This window comes from Meriones unguiculatus, chromosome 16 (genome assembly GCF_030254825.1).
Source record: "Meriones unguiculatus strain TT.TT164.6M chromosome 16, Bangor_MerUng_6.1, whole genome shotgun sequence".
Lineage (NCBI taxonomy): Eukaryota > Metazoa > Chordata > Mammalia > Rodentia > Muridae > Meriones > Meriones unguiculatus.
Window position 1 is genome coordinate 7,052,745 of NC_083363.1, and position 8,685 is coordinate 7,061,429.

Consider the following 8,685-nt stretch of genomic DNA (forward strand, 5'->3'; position numbering starts at 1 on the left):
CCACCCACAGTGACATACCCTTCCACCTCCTACTCTTTCCCAGACTTGGTCTAACTTCCCAAGTGTTCAAACATATGAGCCTCAGGGGGCTGTTCTCATCGAAAACACTATGGGCGGATGAAGTCTGGTAGTTAGCTTTGAGCAGCAAGCAACCTTACCTCCTGAGCCATCTTGGTGACCTGAAAGCAGGCTCTTGGAAAGAGGCACATGAGGTAGATGAGGTCATCAGGATGGGCCCATCCAAACTGACTGCCCCTTATAAGAAAAGGAAGTCAAGACACAAACACAGACACGTTGTGGTGGTTGACTAAAAATGGCCCTCGTAGGCTCATATATCTGAGCTTGGTTGTGAGGGAGTGGCAATGCTTGAGAGTAGGAAGCGTGACCCTGTTGGAGCAGGTGTGACACTGGGTGTGGGCTTTAGGGTTTCACAAGTCCAAGCCAGGCCCGGTGGCTTTTTCTCTTCCTGCTTCCTTCAGATCCAGATGTGGAACCCTCCAGCACCACGTCTGCCTGTGTGCCGCCATGTTCCTCACCATGAGGATGATGGACTAAAGCTCTGGAACTGTAAGCGAGCCCAGTTAAATGTGTCTCTTTAAAAGAGTTGCCTCGGTTGTGGTATCTCTTCACAGCAACAGAACACTCAGACATACAGAGAAGCAAGCCTGCGAAGAAATATCAGGAGATGCCTCCTGCAAGCCAAGGAGAGGGGCGCCAGGAGGAAGCAGGCTGGGACACCTCAATGGTGGATTTCCTTTAGATTAAAGCATCTAGTCTATGTACACTGTATAGCAGTCATAAATAACTACCATAGGGCATGAAGGTCATTGCCAAGGGCACCAAAACTACCCCGCTCAGGAGCTAGACGCTAGGGAGGTTATGCAGCTCCATATGAAGCACAGAATAAACAGTGACATCAGCTGGACCTGTCTACCCAGTGTGCGTAGGGGTCAGAACTTACACTAAGCATCGTAGGCATTGCATGGAGGACGGGTGCAAAGATGCCTCCATTCTTTGTCAAGGTTTTGTGCATCCCCAGATCTTGGCACCTATGAGAAAACCTAGTCACAGGGAGTACCAGCGAGTGACTACAGAAGCACAGACCAGACACTGGGGTCAGGGAAACCTGTAAGGCTCCTAACTAGAGCAAAGGTTATTCTGAGAATAGGACGTAGTCATTTCCGGCCACAAGGTCTTCTACTGTGGCTATGAATAGCCATGTCAAGGTCAGAACACTCTGAGTCAAGCTCAGAGGCCCAGAGCCTGGCCTCACCCTTGTAGGTCTTCTGTGTTCTACTTCCTCGCCTGTGAAATGGGCGAACATCAGAATCTTCTGGGGCGTTGGGGTGTGGCAAGCAGCCCACCCGAGGAAGGAACCATAACAGTTCTCCAGCTGCGGTAACAGCTCTGCCTCTGCTCAGGTTGACAGCTGGATTACCCTGAGCCTTCTAGAGTGCCTTGCTGCCCTGTGGAGAGGGGCATCGAGTCTAGTGTGGCCAACCAGATGCCAGGACGCACTTTCAGTCCTGTGGAAAGGGAAGACTCTAACACCTGGGATTTGAGAAAACTGACTGAAATAGATTTTTCTAGATCCTGGAATGTAAGAAAATCATATACCAAAAAAGTAAAATAGCAATTTAGTTAACATCAGAAATTCAGGGTACTTTTTGAGAAAGAGAGAGAGATTCAGAAATGGCTCCTGAAAAGAGGCAGATGCCAAGAATGGCTTTTATGGACCCTGGTTTCCTAGCAGAGTATAATGATATACAGAAATGAGAATGTCAAGCAGTGGTGGCACATGCCTTTAATCCCAGTACTTGGGAGGCAGAGCCAGGTGGATCTCTGTGAGTTCGAGGCCAGCCTGGTCTACAGAGTGATTCCAGGACAGTCATGGTTACACACAGAGAAACCCTGTCTCAAAAAAGAAAGAAAGAAAGAAAGAAAGAAAGAAAGAAAGAAAGAAAGAAAGAAAGAAAGAAAGAAAGAAAGAAAGAAAGAAAGAACCCATTATTTTTGGACACCAAAAAAAAATTTTTTTAAGTGAAATCAGGTCCCACATTTGCTGTGTGGATCTATCTTCCCACCATGAACAACTGAAACGAGAACGAATTGCTGAGACTGACAAAAGTCAGTACAAGATGGCAGCTTCTGAAGAGAAAAGAGTCCTGTGTTTCCTACTGCCTCTTCCTGGACCATGAGCAGGCAGAACCACCACTTGGGCAAAGGGGACCCAAGAGCCTTGAACACAGCGGATCCCTGACAGCTCACCTAAGAAGTTCACCAAACAAGCCAAGGCATTACCGAGGGGCAGCAGGCTGTACCTCGGCTCCATCTACCCACGGGCACAAGCCACCGGGAGATGTGATGAGAACGGTCCAGCATGAAAATGTTTGATTTCAACGGTGGAGCAACCATGAAGATGCCGCAGAAGTGCTAAGGCTGGAAAGAATGGCCCAGAAAGGACAAACTGGAAACGGGGGGTCACTTCCTGTCTTTTCCAGAGCTGGGGTGCTGAGCTTGCTCAAGAGTGTGCTTGCCACACTCCAGGAAAAGAGCCACATCCCAACCTCCTCCAGTCCAGGGCTGGCCCCAGGCTGCAGGAAGCAGGTGAGCTGAGACCAGCCAGGCCACAGGCAGATGGAGGACATTTCTGAAAGGCACCTCTCCCCAGATGGCCACAACTAGGTGATTATCCATCAGGCCACGTAGAATCCCACCACAGCACTCAACATGAGCAGGAAGAAACAAAGATGGCAGCAACCAGGCAGAAGGTGAGGCCCCGTCACCTCCTCCTCCGGAACACGCTTCTTCCCTACTGAGGAAGCATAGTTATCCGCCGCCACAGAGAAGGGCTGACACCTCCCTCGGAGGCAGCGAGAATGGCAGGTAAGGAGACGAGTGCCAAGAAGCTGATGATTGGCACAAGCCGTTTACCTTCAGAACGAAATCATCCTGAGGTGAAGCGTACTTTAAACCTGCCGCATGCAATGAATGCAAGCATGTACAGACACACGCATCAGACTAAGACTCAAAACGTCAAGCTGCCCTTCAAGTAACTACAGCCTGGAAAACAACAGCAGCAACAAAAACTACAAAAGGCCTCCATCACTTTTCAAATCGATACAGCGTGGCGCTGAGTACCAAGCCAGCGATGCCAGGCAGGGACTTCAGCTCTGCGGAAGGAGGGCCTACCGGGACTTCTCTCCTCTCTTCCCAAAGCTGCTGAAATACTCAGGCACACCTCGGGCTATCACAGGCTCACTCGCACACCCCTGCTGCAAAGCAAAGGCTGCAGTAGAGTGAACCCCAGGGAATTTCTGGTCTCCCGGTGAACACAAAGCTACACCTTACTGTTCTCTACTGTGCGTGTGTGTGTGTGCGTGTGTGTGTGTGTGTGTGTGTGTGTGTGTCTGTGTGTGGTAGGGAGATGTTTTAAAAAAGCAGTGGATTTACCTTAATTTAAAACATCGCTGAAGAAGAAATGGGTAACCGCTGTCTGAGCTATTGGGAAAATGGTATCAGTGGATTTCAGTGGATTTGCACGTTGTGAGATTGCCACATACTCTGAGAAAAAGAGAAAAAAAAAAAACGGTAAAGAAAAACCCACATCAATGCATGAAGCAATAAAGCAAATTAAACAAGACATGCTTCTTGCTGTGGTTCCCATTCTGGTGCTGTGAGGAGACTCTCCAACCCTTGGCGTTTTGGATTCTGAAATATTTGTCCTTTGCTCTGTCCTCATTTCTCCACCCTCGTTCGGAAACTTAACACTTTCGGATCCTCACTTTCCACACCAATGTCCCTCCACTCTCCTACGATCTAGAATGTAAGCCTTTTCCCTGCCCTCATCATGCTGGAAGGTTTGAATCTAGAATGCACTCCCACAGGCCAGGCGGCCCCAGGCCGTGTATTTGAACACTTGGAGCCTGGCTAAGCTAGTGGTGATATTTGAGAAGTGGGTAGCTCCTCCTTCAGGAGGGTGTGCTGTTTGGCTTACACCTCCAGGTCACAGCCCACGACTGAGGGAAGTCAGGGCAAGAACCCAAGGCAGAAACCCAGAGGCTCACTCAGGCTCACGCTTATTTAGCTTTCTTTTACAGCTCAAGAGCACCTGCCCAGGATGGCGCACAGTGGGTGCGCCAACCAGCAATCAAGACAATCCCCACTCCAGACACGCCCACAGACCAACCGGATAATGTCAGTTACTCAACTAAGGCTCCTTTCTGACTGATTCTGGGCTATGTCAAGTTGACAGTTAATGCTAAATAGGGCAGCATCGCGGTCTTCAAGAAAGGTGCAATAGGCAGCAGCAGACACTAAACCCTCCCTCTAACCACCTGTGGGAAAATCTGCAGTTATTTTTTAAGGGTTTTAATATCTCTCAGTAGTCACTAAAAACAGAAAGGGAAAAAAATCAATAAGTACATAAAAGACTGGACAGCACTCCTGATCAAGTTGACCTTATCAAGGTTTACAGAACACCTCACCACGCAGAGGTATAATTCACTTTCTTCTCGAGTGCAACATGGCCTATTTGCCAGAATGACCGCATTCTGGCCTATAAAGCAAACTGTAGCAAATGCGAAAGTATTTGAGTCCTGTGGTATACATTTTCTACCCATGGAAGAGCCAGATTAGAAACGACAACAGAAAACTTAAAAAGAAAAGCCACATATTTGTAAATTAATGACACACCAGGGTCAGGGGCAAAGTCCAAGAGGCAAGACGAATCGGCCATTGGAGGTGTGTGCCAACGAAACTAGCAACCATCCCATAAACACACACATACAGCGCACGCACACCATAAATATTTTTTTAACCTGGGGAAATTTTTTTTACTGTTCAAGAATGGGAATACAAGCCATCAGAATCTATGGGGAGTCGTTACAGCAGGATTAGAGAGACATCAGTGCCACACTGAAAGTCACTATCGGAAAAGAAACCTAAAATGCCCAGCCTTGGCATCCTAACTAGGAATAAGGGGCAAACTTCAGTGACTCAATGTGAGCAAAAGAAAGGAACTCCCCAGGACCAGAGCACCAATCAATGCAACAGAAAACAAAAAGAGCAGGTGGTGGTGGCACATGCCTCTAATCCCAGCACAAGGGAGGCCGAGGCAGGTGGATGTCTATGAGTTCAGTCCCAGCCTGGTCTACAAAGTGAGTCCCAGGACTCAAAGCCAGGACTACACAGAGAAACCCCGTCTTGAATAAACCAAAACAAACACTACCAAAGGACAGAAAACAGAAAAGAGATTAAAACCACACAAAACTGGTGCTTCAAAAAGATCAAGAAAACTTATAGACCCCAACCAGACTGGGGTCTGAGCAAAACAGAGACAGCCCAAATCGTCAGCTAACCCGAAGGAGCGGCATCACCGCAGAGATGCAGGTATGAAAACACCGAGCAGAAACCTTTAGACCAACAAACCGGCTGCTTGAGTGAGACAGTCCCCTCAGGATACAATTAACCAGGTTCCCAGAGGAAAACAACTGGAGGGCAGGTGGGTGCCACATGCCTGCCAATCAGGGCTTAGGAGGCAGAGACAGGAGGGCAGCAACCCAGGCTGGCCTACACAGCAAGTGCTGAGTGAGTTCCTGCCACCAAAAAGAAAGGAAAGAGGGGTGAGGGGAGGAGAAAGGAAGGGAAGGGAGGGATGAGGAAAGGGAGAGGAGGGGAGGAGAGATATCTGAGTCAAGTGAGCCTGCTTGTTGCTGGAACATTTTCTCGGAATGAGCAAGGCCACGGGTCCCGCCCTCAGAACTGCAAACACACACACACTGAAACGCCTTTCGTCTGTGAGCAGAAGGGCGGGGGAAGCTCATCAACGGGAAAGTCTGAGACACCTGTTAGCCGAAAGCGTCCCACAAAGCATAACAGGCCTGAGTGGTTTCCTCGGGAAATTTTGCCAAGCGAACTGCTCGTAGAAGGTATCTGTGCTTTATTGACTATCAAACCTACTTCAGGGTTCCGTCGTCCCTTAGCTGCGGGGTCAGTGTCTGTGGGTTTAGTTTTGCCATCCCCTCCGAGGCCCCTCATAAGAGGTTGGAGGAAGAGGGGTGTTGCATCCCCCCGAATTAGTATTGGGATCGGTTCGCTTTTGGGGGAGCTGTTGTTAAACCCATTGCACCTAACTTTAAGAGGCAACTTTGTCATAGACCTGTGTGTTAAGGACAGTACGGTACGGGTGGGTTTGGTACCTAAGGCTTCAGATCTCCACCAGGGGTCTTGGGGGATAACATCGTGGGCGAAGGGGGGAGCGGAGTACTGCGATGCTTTTGTGGAACTGGGTGCTTGAGGGGAAGGATGGGCAGTGAATGACAGCCCCCACACACATTCACACACATTCACCTCTGGCCAAGCGGAGGGGCAGCTGGCAGCATGCTCCACGTCTCCCCCTTGGGGAGGAACAGAAAGGTTCCTTCCTTGGTCCCAGGACCAACGGTGACCTTGACCTTGTGACCAGTACAGGATTTGAATGGCTGGCTTCCTAGTTGTGAGCTATTTGGGTTCCTCTGCAGGAACCAGGTTCTAACCGGAAGACTGGGGCGTCATTCCCCACCCTCCTCCATTTCTTGTAACTCCTGCACCACCATCCACATCTCCACCCCGCCCTTCTGCCACTGCTTCCTTTGCTCTGCTCGGGGCTTGGTGTTATTGACATACGGAGACGGGGCCACAGCCTCAGGAGGCACCAAGCTGGCCCGCCTTGTGCCCTCCACCCCTACTCCAAACACAGCGTTCCGATGACAGACTCTGCTCATCAAATAAGCAAATAAGATGATCCCTGAGTGTAATTGCACACCGCATGGTCTCAGCTGCTGTCGTTTATGCCATGGAGAAATTATCGTCGCCCAGTTACGTGCTTTATGATAGTGGCCCGGCCCTGCAATTTGTAAAGCCCGGGACTTTCTTGCAATTACGAAAAATATTTATCTTGACTTTTTCAAAGGGTTGTAAAATCCAGCAATCTGTGGAGTCTGTTTTTATGTGCTCTTAAAAACCCAAATTGTAGAAAAATCCTCTCCAATAAATCTTGTATTCGGCAGATGTCCCATGGATCACTGTGAGGAGCTTGATGGAGTCACACAATGTCAATAAATGTCCATATCTCCCTATGTGTGGTGTTCTAAGCACGTCACCTGCGTTGCCTCGCACAGGCCTCAAGGCAGCTCTGGGAGTCACCAGGAAGAAACCACATAAAACACAGAGATCCTCAGCTGCAGCAGAATTTTAATTCAGAACACGGCTGCCCTGGCCAGAGATCACATCCAAAGATCTTCTCTCAAGTGATGTGATCCCACACCGTCTGGATCCAGCTGGAATACAGACACGCCTTTAATCCCAGGAGACAGAGGCAAGCAGATCTCTGAGTTCAAGGCCATCTTTGAACTGATAGAGAGCAAGTTTCAGGTAAAGAAAAGTTTAGGTCCAGACATGGCAGTAAGCGCCTTTAATCTCGGCACTCAGGAGACAGAGGCATTCAGATCTCCGAGTTCTAGTCAGCTCTGAGTTCTAGTCAGCTCTGAGTTCTAGTCAGCTCTGAGTTCTAGTCAGCTCTGTTCAGGCAGTTCCATTGAGTCGGTAAGTTGAGAGGCAGTGCAGTGGAGTTGAGTTTGTGGCCATTCAGTTAGTGGCAGTTTTACAGAGACAGGTTGAAGAGGAAACAAGCTAGACAATGGGTGAAGACAGAACAAGCCAGAGAGAACGAGGAGGAGCCAGAACAGAGTGCTAGAGTTAGGTTGAGGCCAAGCAAAGCAATTCATTACGAAACTGAGAGAAACCAGATTGAATCAGTTTGGAGGAGGTGTTTGAGCCAGAACAGCAGAGTTGAGCCAGCCAGCCAGAGTTCAGAAAGAGCGAGCTACAAAGAGTGAACTTATTCAGCAGGAAGTCTCAGAGGCTGAAAACACTCTAGGCCTGGATTAGATTGTGCAGAGGCTAGAAGCTTCCAGGACTCGGTCTAACTTAGCAGAACGAAGCAGCAGGCACAATAATTACATCAGGCAAATGAAAGTTACTTTAGTACCCATCTGGCTTCCCAAACAGTGGGACCTGAATCTACCGTCCGGATCTTCTATTGGAAAGTAGCCTCCCTCCCAGGGTGGCCTTTGGCCTGGCAGCCCCTGGGAACTGGGGCAAATGCACACTCAGGTCTCCCCAGACTCCCTGGAGCAGAAACTCAGAGGTGTCCAACCACCTGTGTTTCCTCTGTAGGTGAGTTTCCCCGAATGCGCAGGGAGCCTCCTCAAGAGCAAGAGACGGGTGTCCCAGCGGCATGCCCCAGGACCAAGATCCATCAGGCTGTTCTCAGTAACTGTCAGTTTGGGTGGGGATGGGGGGGTCAAATCACAGCTGCAGATGAGAGCTTGGGCAGAGTAAGGAGGCTGGGTAGGAGTGTGGGGTGATGCTAAGGGCTGAGGACCAGGGGAGCTGGGAGCTAGGCTATCCTGATGTGGCATCCTCACTTGAGACTTAAGACTTACTGTGAGGCTCAAATCCCAAGAGAAGCGCCCAGTCATAATTTTGCTAACAATGGCCTGAGCAAGAACAAGTGAAATGAAAATGCTTGAAATTTCTGGGGCAACGTCCCCAGGAAATGAGAGATGGGAAAATGGATGGATGGTTTTCGGCAGACACCGCCAGTCCCAAGAACCCTGTCCCGGGGAGTCTGGGAGACAGTGA

At 49.5% G+C, this 8,685-nt stretch overlaps 1 protein-coding gene across 3 annotated transcripts in view; it reads left to right on the top strand.

The window, feature by feature from the left end:
• The window catches only part of Ubash3a (ubiquitin associated and SH3 domain containing A), a 38,958-nt gene extending 31,594 nt beyond the window's left edge, over positions 1–7,364 (top strand). Inside the window, exon 15 of one of the 3 annotated variants that reach the window (XM_060369213.1) lies at positions 4,088–7,364. The gene's annotated coding sequence lies outside the window, so the exon portion shown is untranslated. Of the gene's footprint in view, positions 1–479; positions 3,801–4,087 lie in introns of those variants that run through there. The other 2 variants (XM_060369211.1, XM_060369212.1) reach the window with 2 other exon arrangements.
• Positions 7,365–8,685: the final 1,321 nt, after the last annotated feature.